Genomic DNA, 16,945 nt, shown 5'->3' with positions numbered 1-16,945 from the left:
CCAGGACTTTCTTGCTCTCCCTTAGATATGTGCTCCTCAGGCCACCAATTAATATCTTTAAATAGGTGATGTCTGCCGTGGGGATCACCTGCTTCACAATTTCACACAATTGCACCAGTGCTGCCTTCCTCTTTGTTTGGTTCTTGAAATGGGGGTGGTTAATCTACCACAGACAGGGCAGCTCCCTTAAGATATCTATGAATACTGACATGAAGTCATTGTCTTTCACTAAGATATCCATGTTCACTGCAAGACACAACACAAGACAAAGCCTAATGTCAGATAAAACTCTCCTAAACTTGTTACAATATAGGCTTCAATGTAGAAGCAGTATAGGCACAAGTTTGTCTCTTACCTTCGTTCTTACGATCGGCGTGTCCAATGCTCCTTCCTCCGCTCACAGATCGTACGTAATACGCACGCGTGTTACACTTTATACACACTGCGCATGCGTGTAACTCCGCCCGCCCCTGACGTTCTTTCTAGTCTATTCCCCGCCCCTTTTCATTCAGCGCAGTGGGGGAAGAGCACATGGCGGAGTTAGAGCAGGTGTGTGCTAATTATAGCAACGAGGAGGAGGAGGAGGAAAGCCCGGATCCGGACACTCCCCGATCCAGAAGGAGACGTTTTAAGGCCACAAATATGTCCTTTGGGGAGATGTTGGAGATGGTCGACATCATGAAGAAGTCCGACTATGATGGATTGTATGGGCCTTACCCCAACCGCAACATCAGAAAAGCAAAGATCATGGCGAAAGTGGTCAAAAGTCTTCACAAGAATTTCGGGGTACGAAGATCGAAAGATCAGCTCAGGAAGCGGTGGTCAGACCTGAAGTTAGGAGAGCCAGAGCAGTACCAAAAGATCCGGAGAGTGCTGCAAAAAAGTAAGTAGTTGTGCTGTGTTCCTATTCTTTCTGTCTTTATTGCGTTCGTGCTGCTCCATATGCTTTTCTTAATTGTAACGTTTAAAAGGGCAACTTTAATGTTCATGGGCCCATTATTCGTTCGTATCAAACATTTTTCTTTCAGCCTCTAAAACACCATTGTTTAGGCCATATGCATTTTCCCACATTTTTTTTGGGCCTACTTGGATGCCAAATATTTGTTTGTGTAGATGGGTTTGTTACTAGAATGAAATGCCAACTAGATTGTGTGTAAGGAGAGGACACTGAGCAGCTGTTTTCACATCTGGACACTGGAGCACTAGTGTGGGACACCAGAACGCCATTTTTATTAGGGGGCCACACAGGTGCCCCAGTGTATACTATAGGGGGGTCTCCATCTGTGAAGCTTGTGCTAAACAGGTAAAGTATTGCAGCTTGACAAAGGCCAATAAAAAAAATACATCTTGGAACTCGGCTAAAATAGACAATTGTACCCCACTTCCAAGCAATGTTTACAAGCAAAGAAAATATTTCCACCGCTCAGGCTGACACTGACCCAGGTGTAAGTAGAAGTTTCAGAGCAGAAGAGCTCCAGGTGCTGGCTGAATGCTAGGCAAAGCAGGCTTGAATGGAGGAGAAGATTCGGATGCCGCACACCGGATGTAGTCAAAAAATTTTCACTTTATTGAAAAAATGGGATCATCAAAATAACAAGACTGTCATGCAGAAAGTACAGATAAGCTGACGCGTTTCGCACTCAGGACTGAGTGCTTACTCATAGCTATGAGTAAGCACTCAGTCCTGAGTGCGAAACGCGTCAGCTTATCTGTACTTTCTGCATGACAGTCTTGTTATTTTGATGATCCCATTTTTTCAATAAAGTGAAAATTTTTTGACTACATCCGGTGTGCGGCATCCGAATCTTCTCCTCCATTCAAGCCTTCCAAGCAATGTTTCCTATTTCTAGTTCTGCCATCAAATATCTGTGTGCTAATTATACCATTTTTGTTTTACATAGGGGAGAAAAGACTCGGAGGACACCCCTCATCCGAGGAGACCAGAGACCCCCCACCTCTGGAAGAAGGTGAAATACCACCAACCCAAGCTGAGCAGGAGGAAGAAGAAGATGTGGTGGAGATTGGCACCACAACAGGTGAGTGTCTGCGACCACAGGCTCAGGTAAAAGAGATGGATGGTGGCAGATTTTTGAGACCTGTTTTTGTTTTGTTTCTCTCTTTTTAGGTGATCGTGATGTTCTGGATCCAGAACGTTTCACATCAGAAAGTGCCCAGATCCTGATCGGGGAGATCATGGGGTGTAATGTCGAACTGCAAAACATACAGCAAAAAATCAATGATGTTATTAAAAAAAATAATAACATCATTGATGTTTTGGGGCGAATTTAAAACCCCACAAAATCACTTTTTGGATTGTGGTCCAATCTTTTAAATTTTTTTGCAATGTTTTGAAAAGCCAAATTTGTAGGATGCACACAGTGTGCCAACATGTGCTATCTGCCATCACGGGAGATCAATGGACGCGTTTTGGGGGTGCAACCCCTTCCTCAATTATAAAGTAGCGTTGAGGAAGGGCTTGCTCCCCCAAAACACGTCCCTTGATCCCCCCTGATGGCAGCTAGCACATGTTGACATTCGTAAATTGGTGTGCATCTTCCAAATTTGGCTTTTCCAGGGGTGATTTCCCCCCATCTGAACGCTATATCAAACACAGTTCCTAAATACTGATGTCTGATATAGCCTTCAGGTTTTACCTAATGTGAACTTTGTAAGTTCAAGTTTTTTGGCTTTCTTGTTGGTTTTACACAGGCCTGTTTTATCTGAAATGGACATTTCGATGTTTGATAATGCTACTGCAAAAATTGTTATACAACAAACATGTTGGTTTGTTTTAAAAACCTTTGGTAAATGCACATGTGATTGTGCAGGTATAAAAAAGTTGCTTACTCAAGAATGTGTGGATTATTGTCTCAACACTACAATACAACACTTTTGGGGTGATGTAATTGCTGTTTTCTGCAAAAATGGGTGTTATTTCCTAAGGGCAAATCCTCTTGGCACTACAAGTGCAGTTTCAGTGCAGTTGCAAGTGCACTTGTAGTGAAATGTGTTTTTGCATTTAGGAAATAACAGCCAACAGTGCTTTGTATAAGGTTACACAATCACGACATTTTCTGGACTCAACACATTTCTGTCAGGGTCAGCTAAAACAAACACAAGCAGTAAATGTCCACCAAAAATTTCTTTTTTTTTTTTTATTATAAAAAAAAAGGCTTCACAGATTTGCTGGCATATTGATAGCCCCCCTACCCGCCAAGAACTCCAGGTAGCGTAACCGGACATCACGGGCACTCAGGGAGGGCAAGCCAGGACGGCCACTTTCAAGCGCCGTCAGTGTGGTTTGATGTAGGATTCCGGCCTCAGGCCCAACTGAGCCAGCATAGTTGGCCGAATGTTTCCTTAAAAAGTTATGGAGAACACAGCACGCCAGTATAATATGGTTCAGTTTATACTCCGCCATATGGATTTGGTGTCAGAAATAGTCGGAACCGGCTGGCCAGGATTCCAAATGTGTTCTCCACCACTCTTCGGGCTCTGGCCAGCCGGTAATTAAAAACCCTCTGTTCCGGGGTGAGGGTCCTCATTGGGAATGGCCGCATCAGGTGGTCCCCCAGCGCAAATGCTTCATCAGCAACGAACACAAATGGGAGTCCTTCCACATTGTCCTCTGGAGCTGGCAAGTCCAAGCTGCCATTCTGGAGACGCCTGTAGAACTCCGTCTGGGTGATGACTCCACCATCGGACATCCAGCCATTCTTCCCACGTCCACATACAAGAAGTCGTAATTAGCCGACACCACCGCCAACATCACTATACTATTAAACCCCTTGTAATTAAAATAGTACGACCCCGAGTTGGGTGGTGGGACGATGTGGACGTGTTTCCCATCAATTGCCCCTCCGCAGTTAGGAAAGTCCCACCGCTCGGCAAAGTGGGAGGCCACAGTCTGCCATTCCTGTGGCGTGGAAGGAAACTGTTGATGAAAAAACAATAAACATTACTATTTTTACTCTGAAACATGGCAAGTAGATTATACACATACATTATGGGGCAACCTCCAGATAGCATTTACTAAGGGGAATTTAACAACGCCAAAGTATAAGGTACACCTATCATATTCCCCCTCCCCCCCTCTCATGGGCCATTTCTAACATTATAGGGGGTGTGTGTAAATCTTGGACAGGTAACCCTCTTCACTTCATTGAGAGCTGAATGCCTAAATAATGGGTATTACTTTGAACAGCCCCTCCTTAGTTACACTATTGGCAGACCACTGGACAGGTAAGAAGTGTCTGAATACAAAGATATAAATACACACTGTACACATTTGAGGATATTTGGACATTCTGTTATTACCTATCAAGATAATAATAGGATACAAAAACTTTAAACAGTACCATTGGAAAGTATACAGGCAGGCCCTTGCACTACATGCTTTGGGGAATTCATCCATAAATCTGACCACAAAAGAGATGGGTATAGTGTGTATGGGTTTGGCAAAGTCAGCAGACAGATGATTGAGGATACATAGAGAATTGGGATCAGCTGACTTAGCAGTTGGGGGAGGGAGGGTTACTAAAAATTATTTGGGGACACCACAAAAAAAAGCCTCTGGCACTCTGCCAGAATTTAAATCAAAAATAACATTTCCAAACATTTTAGGGGGTGTTTGGGGTAAAGCACTACTATGGAGCAGATAAAATACATTGTTAAGTGACTACATGAGGTGAATATAGGCCAGGAGACACCATGCTGGGGAGGTTAGTGAAGGGCAAATATGTATGAAGGACCTAAAATAATAATTACATAAAAATCCAGCATGCATGAGGACAAAGGGGACATTCACAGCATATTACAATCATGGTAATTAGGGAATGAGGAAAGAAATACAAGATATTATCAAACATTCAATACAATAAAATGTGATATAAAAGGATAAAAATCTTACCTTCATATACTCCTTCTGCAGGACCTGGATGATGGCAGAACAGGTCTCTGGGATGATGATACCCAGAGCCTGGGGGGAGATGCCTGTCGAGAACTTCAAGTCCTGCAGGCTTCTCCCTGTCACCAAATACCGCAGGGTAGCGACCAACCTCTTCTCCGGAGTGATGGCTTGCCTCATGCAGGTATCCTGCCTGCTAATATAGGGGGTCAGCGAAGCCAACAAACGGTGAAACACGGGGTCCGTCATCCTGAGAAAGTTCCTGAAATCATCAGGATTATTCTCACAGATCTCACGGAGCAAAGGCATATGAGAGAACTGGTCACGCTGAAGCAACCAATTCTTGGTCCATGAACTCCTCCCCACCCTGTTCATGGACTGGACTTGTGTGAAGGTCAGGACCCCAACACCAAGCCCCCGCACAGCACAAACTCTACGAGGAGTACGCATACGAAACATGGCTAGAAAACGGTCGGCTGCTCAGAACGAAGTAACAGAACGCACTGAAGAACAGCAAGGCCTGTGAAGAGCGACCTGAAAAACAGCAACGAGCGGGCAAGATCGCACAGAAAACTCCGATACGAACTGACTGCACGCACTGAAGAGCGGATACAAACCCAGAAGCACAAACTGAACGGCAGAAAATGATCCGAAAGCCACGAGTCTGAAAAAGCGCGAATCGTCTCTCACCAAACTTTTACTAACACGAGATTAGCAAAAGGAGCCCAAAGAGTGCCGCGCTTGGTTCTGAACCGGCCTTTTCTAGTCTCGTTGTACGTGGTGTACGTGACCGCGTGGTTGGCGATCGGAAATTCCGACAACTTTGTGCGACCGTGTGTAGACAAAAAAAGTTTGAGCCAACATCCGTCGGAAAAAATCCTAGGATTTTGTTGTCGGAATGTCCGAACAAAGTCCGACCGTGTGTACGCCCTATAACATGTGAGATTTAGAAGTAACTAGAACAAGATAAAGGTCTGCTGAGGCTCACAAACAATAACCACATGGTCAGACTGGACAAACGCACAATTTGGAAACCATGCTTACAAAACCCACTTTTGAGGGCCTTAATGCAAGACTATACCAGCAAACACATAAAGCAATCATCAAGCCACAGTCTTACTGGGGTGTGGGTCGGGCATTATGCACACCCCCCCCAAAATACAAAACAAAAAAAAAGACCGTATTTTTCGCACCGTAAGACGCACTCCCCCCCCCCCCAAAATGGTGGGAAAAGCCTGTGCGTCTTATGGAGTGAATATATACCAACCCCCCTACCGCCAAATACTGGACTGGCTGCTTGGCTTTTCAGTTGTTTTCAGGACCAGACCATCTGTGAGTCTGTGACAGGGAGCATGTTACCCCTCCTTCTCCAAGCACAGCGGGCTCTCTGTTCCCCCTTCCTCTACGGGTAGGGCAGGCACTCTGTTCCCCCTCCTTCCCTGGGAAAGTGGGCTCTCTGTGTTCTCCCCCTGCCCTTCTCCAGGCAGCAGCACAAGCGGAGCAGGAGATCAAAGCCCCGGGGCTGTGTGTCCATTCTATTTCCTCACCCTTCTGTCAGCAGCAGGGGTGGGGATTAATAAAGCAGCGGCAGGACTGAGCAGCTTGCAGAGAGGGACACTGAGTTTCAGGCAATTAGTATGCAGTAACCTCTAGCAACTGAATAGTGAGTGGCTATGTGTAGTAACCTCTAACAACCAATCAGCGAGCATGTTTACTAACCTCTAACAACCGAATGCTGAATGGTAATGTGTAGTAACCTCCTCAGAATATTTTTTTTTACTTGTTTTCCTCCTCTAAAACCTAGGTGCGACTTATGTTCAGGTGCATCTTATGGAGCAAAAAATACTGTATCTGTTTGTAAACCAATGTAAGCACTGCAAACAAGGATTCTGGCCTCTTCTCAGGCCAAACAACCGTCACAACTGCAGGTCTTTATATAACTTAGCTAGGATTGCTAGCACACCTAGACCCACCCAGTAAAGGACACACTCACCAGTGTAATTGATTCTGTTTCTTCATGTATACCTGCAGTGCTCACACTTGTTCATCAGGAACACACACTCTTAGGGAGAAGAGCTTGGGTCCATCGAACACACCTTCCTCATAATCCCCTTGATTAATTAGAAGCTTGCTGGGACATGTAGTCCAAAAAAGACTCAAGAGTCCAGTCATGGCTGCACACAAAAGACTGCCAGCCCCCACTATCATTTGCTTCTTGGGTCAGAAATGTGATGCAACCAGCCTGAATGCAGCACTAGACACAGGAACAGACTGCAGCAATAGAGGTAGTGTCCACTGTCTTCACTCTATGTTAGCCTGCTTGTCAGGAAAGAAGCAAATACCAGTCTCGCCAATATCGCTGCCTTCCTTCGCAGATGCGCGGTAGAGTGGCACTCCGGCGCATCCCTGGGCACAATACAGCGAAACGGCTAATGTGCATGCGCAATTCAACCAAACGGCTAATGTGTGTGCAATTCAGCGAAACGGCTAATGCTCGTGCGCGATTCAGTGGAACGGCGTACGCAATAGCACGCGCAGAACATGAGCCTCCCACAGGCCTATAAAGCCACTCTGTGCCATGATCAGTTTGCTGGTCTGTCTTTCAGCTCCCCGTGTGTTTCCTCCTTTTATCCTGATTGATTACCTGTTGTGACCCGGATTGGCCTTGACCTGCTCTGATCTCTTCCTGCATCTGACCCTCGGCTTGCCTCTCGGACTTCTCCACTTCCTTCCTGTGTTTGACCCTCTATATTGCTTCCTGTCTCCAGTGATTGACCCTCAGCCTGCTCCTGGACTTTGCTATTTTCTTCAGTGCTCGACCCCTGGCTTGCTCGCAGACTTTGCCTCCAGTTACCTGTGTTTGACCCTCGGCCTGTTTACAGACTTTGCTATCAATCCTCAGTACTAGTCATCAGCCTGCTGTCAGACCTGCTAACAGTCCTTTGCACTAGACTGTTGCCTATCCAAGAGACCCTTACTAGTCATCGGTGTTTGACCCCCGGCCTGTTGTTAGATTAACTGTTCATCTTCCAGTCCTGCACAGCTGTCTCCCTGCTGGTGACCTTCACGCAAACCTGCCCAGCCTGCTGGTGACTCATGCCTCTTTGTGCCCTTCACCCCCTGTACCATCTTCAGGAGTGGAGTGCGCTTAGTTGCAAGAGGTTACCACTCTCAGCACTTCAGCCTCAGTGAGTACCCTTATCTGACACTGCTCCTGGCTAGCTATATACACTTTATTGCCAAAAGTATTGTGATGCCTGCCTTTACATGCACATGAACTTTAATGGAGTCCCAGCCTTAGTCTGTAGGGTTCAGTATTGAGTTGGCCCACGCTTAACAGCTTCAACTATTCTCGGAAGGCTGACCTCAAGGCTAAGGAGTGTGTCTATGGGAATGTTTGACCATTCATCCAGAAGTGCATTTGTGAGGTCAGGCACTGACGTGGATGAGAAGGCCTGGCTCGCAGTCTTCGTTCTAATTCATCCCAAAGGTGTTCTATCGGGGTGAGGTCAGTAATCTGTGCAGGCCAATCAAGTTCCTCCACCCCAAAATTTGTCATCCATGTCTTTATGGACTTTGCTTTGTGTACTAGTCCAAATCATGTTGTGGAGGGTGGATTATGGTGTGGGGTTGTTTTTCATGGGTTGGGCTTCTCCCCTTAGTTCTAGTGAAGAAAACTCTTAAGGTAGCATACAAAAATATTTTGGACAATTTCATGCTCTTGTGGGAACAGTTTGGGGATGGCCCTTCCTGTTCCAACATGACTGCGCACCAGTGCACAAGCAAGGTCCATAAAGACATGCTTCTGGAAGGATGGTCAAACATTCCCATAAACACACTCTTAAACCTTGTGGACAACCTTCCCAGAAGAATTGAAGCTGTTACAGCTGCAAAGGGTGGGCCAATTCAATATTGAACACTACGAACTGAGACGCAATTAAATTCATGTGCGTGTAAATGCAGGCGTCGCAATACTTTTGGCAATATAGTGTGTATATATGCACATATATATATATACAGTTGTGCTCGTAAGTTTACATACCCTGGCAGAATGTATGGTTTCTTGGACATTTTTCAGAGAATATGAATGATAGCACAAAAACTTTTCTTTCACTCATGGTTAGTGTTTGGCTAAAAACATTTATTATCAAATCAACTTTTTTTACTCTTTTAAATCATAATAAAAACAGAAACTACCCAAATGATCCTGATCAAAAGTTTTCATACCCCAGTTCTTAATACCATGTATTGCCCCCTCTAACATCAATGACAGCTTGAAGTGTTTTGTGGTATTTGTGGATGAGGCTCTTTATCTTCTCAGATGGTAAAGCTGCCCATTCCTCTTGGCAAAAAGCCTCCAGTTCCTGTAAATTCTTGGGCTGTCTTGCATAAACTGCACGTTTAAGATCTCCCCAGAGTGGCTCAATGATATTGAGGTCAGGAGACTGAGATGGCCACTCTAGAACCTTCACTTTATTCGGCTGTAGCCAATGACAGGCCGACTTGGCCTTGTGTTTTGGATCATTGTTTTGTTGGAGTCCAAGTTTGTCCCATGCGCAGCTTCCTGGCTGATGAATGCAAATGTTCCTCCAGTATTTTTTGATAACATACTGCATTCATCTTGCCATCAATTTTGACCAAATTTCATGTGTCTTTGTAGCTCACACATCCCCAAAACATCAGCGATCCGCCTCCGTGTTTCACAGTAGGAATTGTGTACCTTTCATCACAGGCCTTGTTGACTCCTCTCCAAATGTAGTGTTTATGATTGTGGCCAAAAAGCTCAATGTTGGTCTGATCACTCCCGATGACTGTGCCAGATGGTTTGAGGCTTGTCTCTGTGCTGTTTGGTTTATTGCAAGTGGGATACTTTGTGGCTTTCTTCTTGCGACTCGACCATGTAGCCCATCTTTTTTCAAGTGCCTCCTTATTGTGCATCTTGAAACAACCACGCCACACGTTTTCAGAGAATCCTGTATGTCACCTGAAGTTATTTGTGGGTTTTTCTTTGCATCAAACAATTTTCCTAACAGTTGTGGCTGAAATTTGAGTTGGTCTACCTGACCGTGGTTTGGTTTCGACAGAACCCCTCATTTTCCACTTCTTGATTAGAGTTTGAACACTGCTAATTGGCATGCTCAATTCCTTGGATATCTTTTTATATCCCTTTCCTGTTTTATACAGTTCAATTACCTTTTCCCGCAGATCCTTTGACAATTCATTTGCTTTCCCAATGACCAAGAATCCAGAAACATCAGTGCAGCAATGGATGAAAGATGCAAGGGTCTGTCAGGAGTCCTGAAACTCACTGACCTTTTATACACACACACACGAATTACAAGCAAACAGATCACAGGTGAGGATGGTTATCTTTAATAGCCATTCAAACCCCTTTGTGTCAACTTGTGTGCATGTTATCAGGCCAAAATCACCACAGTATGTAAACTTTTGTTAAGGGTCATTTGCGTAGTTTCTGTTTTCATTATAAATTTAAAAAGAGTAAACACAGTCGATTGATAATAAATGGCTTCAGCCAAACACTAACCATGAGTGAAAGAAAAGTTTTTGTGTTATCATTCAAATTCTCTGAAAAATGGCCAAGAAATCATAAATTCTGCCAGTTTGTAAACGTATGAGCACAACTGTATATTGTATATACATACAAACATACATGCACACACACATACAGCAGGTAAAATAAGTATTTAACATGTCACCATTTTTGGGTGAATATATTTCTAAAGGTGCTATTGACATGAAATGTTAACCACATGTCGGTAACACCCCATACAATCCATACATACAAAGAAACTAAATCAAATAAGTTCAGAAATTAAGTTATGTGTAATAAAATAGAAATGACACAGAGAAAAAGTATTTAACAAATGAAGAAAGGGAGGTGCAAAAAGGCATGGAAAGCCAAGACACCAGCTGAAATCAGTTAGTAGAAAGCAATCCTGCCCCTTTGTCAGTGCAAATTAATATCAGCTGGTTCCGTCTCAACTGATGACCTATAAAAAGGTGTCTTATTGCCAAGGTGTCATACAAGAAACATCTCACGCTGGGTAAAATTAAAAAGCTCTCTTAAGACCTTTGCAATCTTATTGTTGCAACACATACTGATGGCATTGGTTACCGAAGGAATTCTAAACTTCTGAATATTCCAGTGAGCACTGTTGGGACCATAATCCAGAAGTTGAAAGAAATATGATTTTTGTACTCACCATAAAATCCATTTCTCTGAGTTCATCAACGGAGACAGCACTCCATTAATCCTAACTATAGGGCTATATCGCCTTATGCAGGAATAGGACTAGGATGAACAAAAAAACATGGCCAGGTCCATGGGCCACCCTCAGCTGGTATATAACCCCCTCTCTGCTATAGGCATTCAGTTTATTAGCAAGCAGTATTAGAAGTATCAAAAACTCCATCAAGGCGTGGGTGCTGTGTTCGTCAATCAACTCAGAGAATTGGATTTTACAGCGAGTACAAAAATCCTATTTTCTCTTTAGTTCATCGACTGACATCGCTCCATTAATCCTGACTATAGGGGTGTCCAAAAGCAGGACCAAAAGGAAAATGAGGGGTGGGGAAAAAAAACAAGGCTAAAACACAAGAGCCCTAACCGGGTCACAGGAGCTCAACCAGGACACAGGAGTCCCATCTGAAATAAAAATTTAAAGAAAAACACCACTCAAGAGGGAACAGCCCCTCTTAAACTGCAGCCTGAAAAACCTTGCGGCCAAAAGAAGCATCTGCAGATGCCAAAATATCTACTTTGTAGAATTTGTTGAAAGCATGCCCCAACGACCAAGTGGCCGCTTTGCAAACCTGAGATATTGACGCTTGATGACGAAAGGCCCAAGATGTACTAAGCGCCCGAATAGAATGTGCCATGACAGGGAAAGGAGGAAGAATAGGCCTGAGTCACTGTCTGTTTGATCCATCTGGAGATGATAGCCGAAGAAGCAGCCAGCCCTTTCATTGGCCCTTGTGTAACCATAAAAAGCCTGACCTCTGAAAGGACTTCATGGCTGCCAGATACACCCGAATCACTTGAACCACATCCAAGGCATGCAAAACAAATTCCTTGGGATGAGCCGGCTTGGGACATAAGGAAGGCCACACAATCTCCTCGTTCAAATGGAAGTCCGAGACAACTTTAGGTAGGAATGACGGACAGGGACGAAGAACCACCATCTCTGTGGACCAGCAAATAGGGAGTACGACAAGAGAATGCCGCCAACTCCAACACCCTATGGGCCGATGTAATAGCCACCAAGCATGCCACCTTCTGGGACAACTTAGGCAAGAGAATCTCCCAAATATTCTCAAATGAAGGTTTCTGGAGAACCGAGAGCACAAAGTTTAAATCCCACGGCGGCAAAAGAGACCGCACAGGCAGAGCCACATGTCGAACTCCCTGAATGAAGGTACAAACTAAAGAGTGAATGGCTAGAGGTCGCTGAAAGCAGACCAAGATTCAAGCCACAGAAAAGGAGTGAGGGTTAGCGCCAATTGACTCGCACTAAGAAATGTACGCTTTCCACGTACACTGGTATATCTTGTTAGAAGTCGACTTCCTCGCCTTTAACATAGTAGGGATCAGTGATCCAGACAAACCTCTATCCCTTAGTGAAAACAGAAAAAATACTAAAGTGCATAGAAAAATATAAATGAGACAAAGCAACTGCTAAAACTATGAGATACATGTAGAAGAAATACAATAAAACAATGTACTGTAGCAGCGCTAATAATTGTGCAAAAATATATATTGAATAAGTCCAAAAAGCAATATGATGTGTCCAAAATAAACAGTTGAATGTGACTGGAAACACAATCCAAAATTGCACATATGTGAGTGCTGACCAAAACACCTCTTGATGACCGTGCACCACCACCACATAGATATGCGCTTACCAGAGGCAAGTTAAAAGGAAGCCTGCGGCTAATACCCAGCTAGGGTTTTTTCCACAAGGAACTTGACGTCACACCACCAGCAGGGGGAAGCCTGGACCACACTCCAAATGGCTCAAGATCGAACGTCAGCCACCAGGGTTTAATATAAGTATTGCCCAAAAGATAAAGGAGAGAACTCCATAGTGCAGATTGTACCACAATGCGATTTATTAAAATAAATGTAGCACACTTACATTGTGAGGATAAAAACAGACATATAAAAATGGCCCGCCAGCAAGCAAACACCTGTCACTGAGAAGTGCCATGACGTCAGTACATCCACCTCCCTAAACGCGTTTTGTCATCAAAAGACGTCGTCCCTTCCCCGAGACAATGTCTTTTGATGACGAAACATGCATAGGGAGATGGACGTACTGATGTCACCGTGCTTCTCAGTGACAGGTGTTCGCTTGCTGGCCAGCCATTTTATACACCCTGTTCCAAATTATTATGCAAATTCTTTTTCAGTGTCACAAAGATTAAATATTATGTTTTTCAGTTTAACTCATGGATGGCATTGTGTCTCGGGGCTCTTTTGATCACTGAAAACAATCTTGGACACCTGTGATAATGTGAGCCCAATTAAAGTAAAAACTACTAAAGGAGGGTGTTCTACATTATTAAGCAGAGCACCATTTTCAAGCAATATGGGGAAGAAAAAGGATCTCTCTGCTGCCGAAAAGAGTGAAATAGTTCAATGCCTTGGACAAGGTATGAAAACATTAGATATTTCACAAAAACGTAAGCATGATCATCGCACTATTAAGAGATTTGTGGCTGATTCAGAGCACAGACGGGTTTCGTGCAGATAAAGACACATTGAGGAAGATTTCTGCCAGATCAATGCATCGGATCAAGAGAGCAGCTGCTAAAACACCATTACATAGCAGCAAACAGATATTTGAAGCTGCTGGTGCCTCTGGAGTCCCACGGACATCAAGGTGCAGAGTCCTCCAGAGTCTTGCAACTGTGCATAAACCTTCCATTCGGCCACCGCTAACCAATGCTCACAATCAGAAACGGCTGCATTGGGCAGAAAAATACATGAAGATTAATTTTTAAACAGTCCTGTTCACTGATGAGTGCCGTGCAACCCTGGATGGTCCAGATGGACGGAGTAGTGGATGGTTGGTGGACGGCCACCCTGTTCCAACAAGGCTGCGATGTCAGCAAGGCAGTGGTGGAGTCATGTTTTGGGCCGGAATCATGGGAAGAGAGCTGGTCGGCCCCTTTAGGGTCCCCGAAGATGTAAAGATGACCTCTGCAAAGTATGTGGAGTTCCTGACTGACCACTTCCTTCCCTGATACAGAAGGAAGAACTATGCTTTCCATAATAAAATCATCTTCATGCATGACCATGCACCATCACATGCTGCAAAGAATACCTCTGCATCAATGGGTGCTATGGGGATAAAAGGAGAGAAAGTCATGGTGTGGCCTCCATTCTTCCCTGACCTCAGTCCTATTGAGAACCTTTGGAGCATTCCCAAGCAAAAGATCTATGAGGGTGGGAGGCAGTTTACATCCAAACAGCAGCTCTGGGAGGCTATTCTGACATCTTGCAAACAAATTCAAGCAGAAACTGTCCAAAAACTCACAAGTTCAATGAATGCAAGACTTGTGAAGCTGCTATCAAATAAGGGGTCCTATATTAAAATGTAACGTGACCTGTTAAAATGTTTAAAAAGTTAAAATGTTGTTCAAAGTTTGATTGAAATAGCTTTTGATTTCAGTAAATATGCTGCAAACACAACAAATGACAATTTTCAGTTCTTTACAACCTATAAAGTGTTTTGAAACTTACTGTGCATAACAATTTGGAACAGTGCATTGAAAGATTTTTATTTCGGAAAAAAAACTGTTATCATTGGCATAATAATTTGGAACAGGGTGTATGTCTCTTTTTATCCTCACAATGTAAGTGTACTACAGTGGGGACGGAAAGTATTCAGACCCTCTTAAATTTTTCACTCTTTGTTATATTGCAGCCATTTGCTAAAATCATTTACGTTCATTTTTTTCATCATTAATGTATACACAGCACCCCACATTGGCAGAAAAACACAGAATTGTTGACATTTTTGCAGATTTATTAAAAAAGAAAAACTGAAATATCACATGGTCCTAAGTATTCAGACCCTTTGCTCAGTATTTTGTAGAAGCACCCTTTTGATCTAATACAGGCATGAGTCTTTTTGGGAAAGATGCAACAAGTTTTTCACACCTGGATTTGGGGATCCTCTGCCATTCCTCCTTACGTTGGTGGACAGCCATTTTTAGGTCTCTCCAGAGATGCTCAATTGGGTTTAAGTCAGGGCTCTGGCTGGGCCATTTAAGAACAGTCACAGAGTTGTTGTGAAGCCACTCCTTCATTATTATAGCTGTGTGCTTAGGGTCATTGTCTTGTTGGAAGGTAAACCTTCGGCCCAGTCTGAGGTCCTGAGCACTCTGGAGAAGGTTTTCATCCAGGATATCCCTGCACTTGGCCGTATTCATCTTTCCCTCGATTGCAACCAGTCATCCTGTCCCTGCAGCTGAAAAACACCCCCACAGCATGATGCTGCCACCACCATGCTTCATTGTTGGGACTGTATTGGACAGGTGATGAGCAGTTCCTGGTTTTCTCCACACATACCGCTTAGAATTAAGGCCAAAAAGTTCTAACTTGGTCTCATCAGACCAGAGAATCTTATTTCTCACCATCTTGGAGTCCTTCAGGTTTTTTTTTAGCATACTCCATGCGGGCTTTCATGTGCCTTGCACTGAGGAGAGGCATCGGTCAGGCCACTCTGCCATAAAGCCCCGACTGGTGGAGGGCTGCAGTGATGCTTGACTTTCTACAACTTTCTCCCATCTCCCGACTGCATCTCTTGAGCTCAGCTGCAGTGATCTCTGGGTCCTACTTTACCTCTCTCACCAAAGCTCTTCTCCCCCGATAGCTCCGTTTGGCCGGACGGCCAGCTCTAGGAAGGGTTCTGGTCGTCCCAAACATCTTCCATTGAAGGATTATGGAGGCCACTGTGCTCTTAGGAACCCAAAGTGCAGCAGAAATTTTTTGTAACCTTGGCCAGATCTGTGCCTTGCCACAATTCTGTCTCTGAGCTCTTCAGGCAGTTCCTTTGACCTCATGATTCTCATTTGCTCTGACATGCACTGTGAGCTGTAAGGTCTTATATAGACAGGTGTGTGGCTTTCCTAATCAAGTCCAGTCAGTATAATCAAACACAGCTGGACTCAAATGAAGGTGTAGAACCATCTTAAGGATGATCAGAAGAAATGGACAGCACCCGAGTTAAATATATGAGTGTCACAGCAAAGGGTCTGAATACTTACGATCATGTGATATTTCAGTTTTTCTTTTTTAATAAATCTGCAAAAATGTCAACAATTCTGTGTTTTTCTGTCAATATGGGGTGCTGTGTGTACATTAATGAGGAAAAAAAATGAACTTAAATGATTTCAGCAAATGGCTGCAATATAACAAAGAGTGAAAAATTTAAGGGGGTCTGAATACTTTCCGTCCTCACTGTACATTTATTTATTTTTTTTTTTCCATAAAGATTTTATTGAATAAAATAATTAGAAAACAAGTAGAAAGAGTACAAACAGTCTTATACAGTTGAGAAAAACAAAAAAATACTGCGCTACCCATAAAAACGAACCCCCCCAAAAAGCAGCAGTTAAACATGAGATGTGCACCAAAATAACAAATAAGAAATAAATAACCGTGCTAAATTATTAGTGAAACACGTGAAGTAATCTTGAAAGCTTCCGTTAGGAAATACATAAATGCAAAAACATTAAAGAATATTAAAAATTGAAATATAGAAAAATGTATGGGTCTACACATGTATCTATGAATCAAACATGAGTGTCCATATATAATATCTGTGAATCAAAATAAGTGTCCATATATAGTAGATGAAAATAAACTGTAAGGTAATGGTCTGGAATCAGTCCAAAAGAGACCCTTGGGTGAACCCAACCAGAGCCAAAGGTGAAAATGTGAGTGACACCCCATACAGTATCCGCAAACACACAATAATTGCGCTTACCACAAGGCAAGCGAACACCAGC

Source organism: Aquarana catesbeiana, linkage group LG10 (assembly GCF_042186555.1).
Source record: "Aquarana catesbeiana isolate 2022-GZ linkage group LG10, ASM4218655v1, whole genome shotgun sequence".
NCBI classification, from domain to species: Eukaryota; Metazoa; Chordata; class Amphibia; order Anura; family Ranidae; genus Aquarana; species Aquarana catesbeiana.
The sequence above is the reverse complement of the archived record's forward strand: the minus strand, read 5'-3'. Positions refer to the sequence as shown.